This window comes from Protopterus annectens, chromosome 4.part1 (genome assembly GCF_019279795.1).
Source record: "Protopterus annectens isolate FY-2018-M chromosome 4.part1, PAN1.0, whole genome shotgun sequence".
NCBI lineage: Eukaryota > Metazoa > Chordata > Ceratodontiformes > Protopteridae > Protopterus > Protopterus annectens.
Window position 1 is genome coordinate 1,002,130,612 of NC_056734.1, and position 6,350 is coordinate 1,002,136,961.

The 6,350-nt window shown below is 38.4% G+C and overlaps 1 protein-coding gene across 1 annotated transcript in view; it reads right to left on the reverse strand.

The window, feature by feature from the left end:
- Positions 1-3,331, reverse strand: part of LOC122801155 (deoxyribodipyrimidine photo-lyase-like) — a 435,348-nt gene extending 432,017 nt beyond the window's left edge. The window contains exon 1 of the mRNA XM_044070713.1: positions 3,266-3,331. The gene's annotated coding sequence lies outside the window, so the exon portion shown is untranslated. The remainder of the gene's footprint in view (positions 1-3,265) is intronic.
- Between the last annotated feature and the right edge of the window lie 3,019 nt (positions 3,332-6,350).

Sequence of the window (6,350 nt, forward strand, 5' to 3'; positions counted from 1 at the left end):
GAACATTTGTGCCAGTGTGAGATTCAATGACTGCTCCTAATTTGCAATCTGCAAATTTAGTCAGCCAGAGACCACTGACATTGTCCTTGACTTCTCAGAAGTAAATGCCAAAAAGAAGCAGTCCAAGAACTCATCCCTGAGGGAGTCCACTTGGGACTGACCTCTTTGTAGAGATGGACTCACCCAATTCTAACTTCCTGGGTCCTACCTGTGAGTCAGTTGGCTATCCACAAGGTGACATATGGGTCTGTACCAAACGTTGAGTTTGGCAACAATGCCCGAGTGGGGTATTGTGTCAAATGCCTTGGCCAGGTCAAGGTATGCAGTGTGAATGAGTTTGCCCTCATCCATTGCTTTGGAAACCTTCTCAAAGAAGTCCACCAGGCTTAGTAGGCATAATCTGCCCTTGGTGAAACCAAACTAGGTTGGCTATACAAGACTAGCGAGACTTATGGGTCTGTAGTTTCCAGGGTCTGTAGATGGCCCACCTTTGTGCAGAGGGATAACGGATGCCTTCTCCATTCATGAGGCATGGAGGCTACAATTCCAGAGGGCCTGGTAAGTCATGTTTCATGTTATTTAGAATGCATCCTGAGAAATTGTATGGGCCCATTGATGCAGTGTTCTTGGTCTTAAGAGAGAGCATTAAGGACATACTCCCTAGTGATAGTAGGGGGGGGGGGTTATATTTGATGATATTTCCTGAGGGAAGGTTGAGGGGGAGAGAAGGGTAAAGTTGGAGCTGAATTTATCAGCCAGGAGGTTTGCTATAATGTTATGGCTCAATATAGGTGGCTCCATTTACAATGAGCTCTGCACACAACTGTGTATTGCCCTTCAGGTAGTGGACATAGGCAAAGAATGCTCTGTGATTGTCCTTAGCTTGGGAGGCCAACTATACCTCAAATTTGGCTTTGGTAGACTTTGTCCTCTAAATTGTTTGTTTAGTTTGATGAGAGTGCTTTTATCCTGCTAGGTGCTGCACCTCCTAATTTTTGCCATGATTTTCTTCCTCCTGTTATACAGCCTATTGATTTTGTGATTCCACCAGGGTGGCTTATTTGTTTCTCTCTTTCCTTAGTTCTACGACCGATTACACATTTATCCAGAAAAGAACACTTCCCCACTTGGCACTATTTGCGGTTAGATATACTCTGTATGACTCAGACATGTGCAGGCAGCAACAGGGCAGATCATCTAGGGTAGATGACATTAACACTGGAGTACTTCAAACTAACTTCAGTCCAAATGCAGGAAAAACAGTCTGAACACGCTGTTACATAGCACGAAGAAAAGAGTGCCCACTGCATACACTAAGCACAGGATTAGGATTACAATAATGCAGTCTTACTGATGCGTTCCACATATCTCGGGCAAAGTAGCACTTATAGTGGCACACTTACATTTAACCAGTAATGTTCATCTGAGATGGGTCTACTTTCAGTGGAATCCTACATCACAACTCCAATACAAGAAGTGAAAGCAGCAGCCATACAGTTAAACAGTACACAAGACACCAATAACAAAAGGGCATTGTACTAATATAGCACAATTCCACTTCCCTAACTGTGATCATTTTCCTTGAATCATCCAATACTGCTGAATGTAATGACTAAGCTCAAGAGCCTGAATAAGTTTGCTATGCAGGTTAGTAATCAAAAGTTTCTGACAATTCCTAAAACTTTTCCAGTGTGAATTCACCACAAAATATATTCAGCTATGTCAGGAAGGGTTGTCATGGTTCCATGATTGGATCCTAAAGCCATAGTGGGGCCATTTGTTTTTTTTTTTTTTTTTGAAGTAATCCAAAAGTTATGTATTTTTTCCACAATTTCTGAAACTGGAGGAAGATAACTTGAAGGTATTTGTTCAAGAAATGGAAGGGCTATTTCTACATAGAGAAGCCGCAAAGGGCCATTTACAGCAATGGGGCATAGTTCTCTCCATGACGGATCAATCAGATTACAGTGACTAGATAAGTAAAAGCACGAGAAGTATTATTTATTTATTTTTTTAATTGTTTGGTCAGTTTGTGGCTGGGGACCCAGATTCAACTTTCATGTGAAGCTTATGGTCAGAGGAAGCAAAATTTACTAGGATAGAAAAATGATAATGCTTGTTAGGGGAAGCTATAGCATGTGTATCAAAATGTAAATGGACATAAGCTTTTTGTACAGAATCATGACCGTGCTTCCTACTGGTGGTGGTTGTACAGAATCATGACCGTGCTTCCTACTGGTGGTGGTTGGACATCACTCAAATGCCAGAAGGGTAATGGAATGTGTAATTAACTACAGTGGGGTATGGACTGCTTCTGCTGTTAGAGAATACAAGATTATTGAATTCTTTATGTTACTATATTCTGTAGGATATTTGCTGAGATCACTGGGGTTGTTCCATTTTGGTAAGTGCCAATCGCCATTTTTTAAATGTCTGGGGTAATCCAGTGCTTTTTTTTTTTTTTTTAATTTCTGGGGTAAACCAGGCGCAGCACTGGTGCACAAATGCACCCACCCCCCAGGATTAACATTTCCTGACAACAGCTAGGAATGCAGACTGTACAATACAACATCAAGTAGCAGAAAAGACAAAATGGAGTTCGATAATGCTTAGGAGCCAAAGATAAAGTTGCGATACAAAAGTGTCTGGTGTGGAAAGTTTCAATACGATTTTAGAGGAAAGACGGAAGATGACCGCTAATGCACCTCAACCAAAATATATTTAAGAGACGTTATTAAGTGAAGAGACCACAATCCAATCAAATACACTTTCCCTGTCACTGTGCTCATCTATTCTTGTAGATTCTAATGTGAACTAGAAAAACTAACATGCGTTTAGTAGGTGCTTGTGCAAGTCTTTTTTAAGTACAATGCAACATCAAGAAGTAGAGTGCAAAAATGGGCATACAACTTGTGATTTCACTTTTGTTAAAGCATATCCACTTTCATTCACAAAAACGTTCAAAAGCAAATGGGTACCAGAACAGGAGCGAAGTCACATCTATTAAACTTTACAACACTTTATCGACTTCTACAGCTTCTCTAATACATATATATATATCATTTTCACGTGAATAAATAAGATCGATACTTAAACACTATCTAGCAAACTCTACGTCACTATTCTCTACCATCAGAAAAACAAGATATTTCTGCTAATTATAACAATGTACCACTAACCACCCTGCACTCGCAACATACTCAGTATTTAATTTTGTTCTGTACAGTGCCAACATTTACCTACCATCTTTAATACAACATCTTACCTATATACTATTCGAAATATTAAGACTTCACTTCGTTTCATAACATGCTTCCTTTCTTTATGTAACACTTTCGCAGTGTGTCTGAAACAGCGTCTGACGTCAGAAGGTGTGGACTGTATCCAATGAACTCCATAGGTTGGCTAGGATTTTACGTTAACCTACTAACAACTTCAGCTTGAATGCATGTTTTTGAAGGTAGTCATCCCAAAGCATGTTTGTAAACAGTCTATGATTTTGATTTAGATGTCACATCCATCCTGAAACCGGTACCTCTTGGAGAAAAGTGTGAACAATTCGTCGTGAATTACATTTAATTATAAACTTGTTTTACTTCGCAAAATGTATACTCATTCACATTCTTTTATTCTGTCAAAGTCTCATAGTAGTAGTAATATTTCAAAAGTGTGCCTGATTATTTCGAGATTTGTTCCTTATTCTTCGAGAGCTCTGTCTGAGGCGACTATCACAAGCCAGTTGGTTATCTGGTTAGGTATGCACAGTGTAAGTATGCGGTTTGAATTCAATGTATAATTTATTAACTGCATTTATTTCTTCGTCGAAGGGGCACACTACCGCTTGCAATGCTCCCTTTTTGAGGCCGAGATCTAAACAATCTAAATGTTGCCAACCACTTTGCTAATGATCTTCCTCTTTTTTCAATGATCCTCCCACGGAATCATTTTTTAAATACACCCAGTTTATTTTTTTTTGAGTAAGACTTGAAACACTTTTTGTTTGATTTTTGTTTTTGTTTACCTACTCTTCATATAGTCATGTGTAGAAAACGTTCATTTTTTGAGAGATCCATTTAGGTAAATTTCAGTCAATTTCAAATAATACATGTAATTCCATAGAAGTACCATTATTTTATGAAGTATTAAACATTTTAGATGTAACAACCGGATTTCTGATTACTGTTGTTCAGTAAACCTGGTGGTGAAAATTACAGTTCCTCCCAACATACCTCTCAACTGTCCATGACTTTCAGCGACATACCTGATTTTGGCTCAAAATGTTAGTCTACCGCTACTAAAAATTTCGGGAGAAAAAATAATGGAAAGCACTTAATAATGACGATAATGAGATTTACAGAAAATTCGTGTAAATTCCCATCATCTTATTCTGTCAGCTAGATCTAATACTTTAGAAAGTGTCCCTGATTATTTCTGGATTTCACCTTGATTTTGGAGATAAAATGTTGGGTTAAAATACAATAACATAAGCTGGTTTACTTTATTCCACATTGTATTCATTGGCAGCTGCTAATTTTTTTTTTTTTTTTTTAATTCTAGTAATCAGTTAGCATTATATGTTGGCACCCACAAGTAAATGTCGACTTCTAATGACATTTCCAGTTAATATTACAGTACTGGGACTAGCCATCAATGCTTTTTCATTCAGTGGCTAATACCATTCTGATTAAATACCATTGCCTTAGTCAATGCTGTTAAATACAAGGTCTCTGGATATTTGTAGTACTCTTTTTACAGGGTATACCAAATAGTGTCACTTGCCACACACATTCTATTACTCCCCTTCTAAATTCATAATTCTCAAGTGCACCTTATTTTGCTAAAAGTCCTTGATTCTTGCATCAGTTATTGCCTTATTCTTCATAAAATTTCTAATCTTCTGGTGCATTACTTGTGATTGCAGTCAATCAGTAATTCCATACATTAAAGGTTCTTATTTCTTAATGTTCTGAAATGGTTGCTGATGCAAAACCCGTTCTATTAACTTTTTGAACGGATTAGAGTAATATTTAGTAATTGTTCACCAGCTATTTTTGGTATTGTTCAGAATTCCTGAGCAAAGAAGTTGAGAGTGATGCTGAAGTAATTTTCCAAAGTGTTTTGGTTAAATGCCATTACAGCTAGCAGGTGAAAGTGTACAGTAAGGAAGCAGTGAAGACCACTGAAATTATTTACTATAAAAATGTTGTTAATGTGTTATTCTGATTGTTTTGTACAATCACATTCAAAAAGCAAGACGAAAAGCTTAGCTCTTACAGTAAGTGCTGATTACTGGGAGCAAATGCTTCATTTAGTTTTACCCGCCATTCCAGAAAGTGGCTAGATCTGTGTTTGCTCTTGCATGCAAAAACATGTATTTAAGAACCATAGCTATGCACTAGTTAGGATGGCCGCAATGGTGCAGCGGTTAGCATTGTCGCCTCACAGCAAGATGATCTCTGGTTCGATCTTCGGCTGGGGTGTCTTCTGTGCGGAGTCTGCATGTCCTCCCTGTGGTCGTGTGGGTTTCCTCTGGGTGCTCCGGTTTCCTCCCACATCCCCAAAGACATGCTGCAAGTAGAATGGACATGCTAAAATTGGCCCTAGGCATGAGTGCGTGTGTGTGTGTGCCTTCAGTGGAATGTTGGGCGCTGGGCTGGCAACTCGACACCATAAAAACTCTACTGCCAGTCATGAGTCAGACAAGGTGATTCGCTGTGGCAACCCCTAACAGGGAAAAGCCGAAAGAGAGAGAGAGAGCTATGCACTAGTTAAAACTATAACTTAAAAAATATATATTTTATTCCTCAATGCAAATATAATATAACTAAATGAACTAATGACCTGAAAATGTTCCTAAGGAAAAAGAATCTTGAATTATTGGGAACCAATAACCATCAGACTGTGAACAATGACCTTAGGAAAAGAAGTGTACACAACCCCCCCTCCACCCTCAGTTGAAAAACTTTGAAATTGTAGTAGAAAATGAACTTAGAAAGGGTATTTTATGCAATAAATTTACGTCCAATCTAATACCCAATGAAAGAAAGGTGATGGATGACCTTAAGAGTAACTAGAACGTTAGGGTCATGAGACCTGACAAGAGTGGAGGCACGGTTTTAATGAATAAGATTGACTATGAGGCCAGAATGCTAAATTTGCTTGGTGACACTGACAGATACACAAGGGTTTCCCTTAATGAAATCAGTGTAGCCTACCTTAATATTTATATCACATTAAACGATTTGTTACTAGAAGATTTCATTGACCAACAGGACTTTAATTTTCTTCACAATGGTAAGCCTAGAGTAGCAGCAATTTTCGGTATCCCCAAAGTCCATAACAAATGTTAC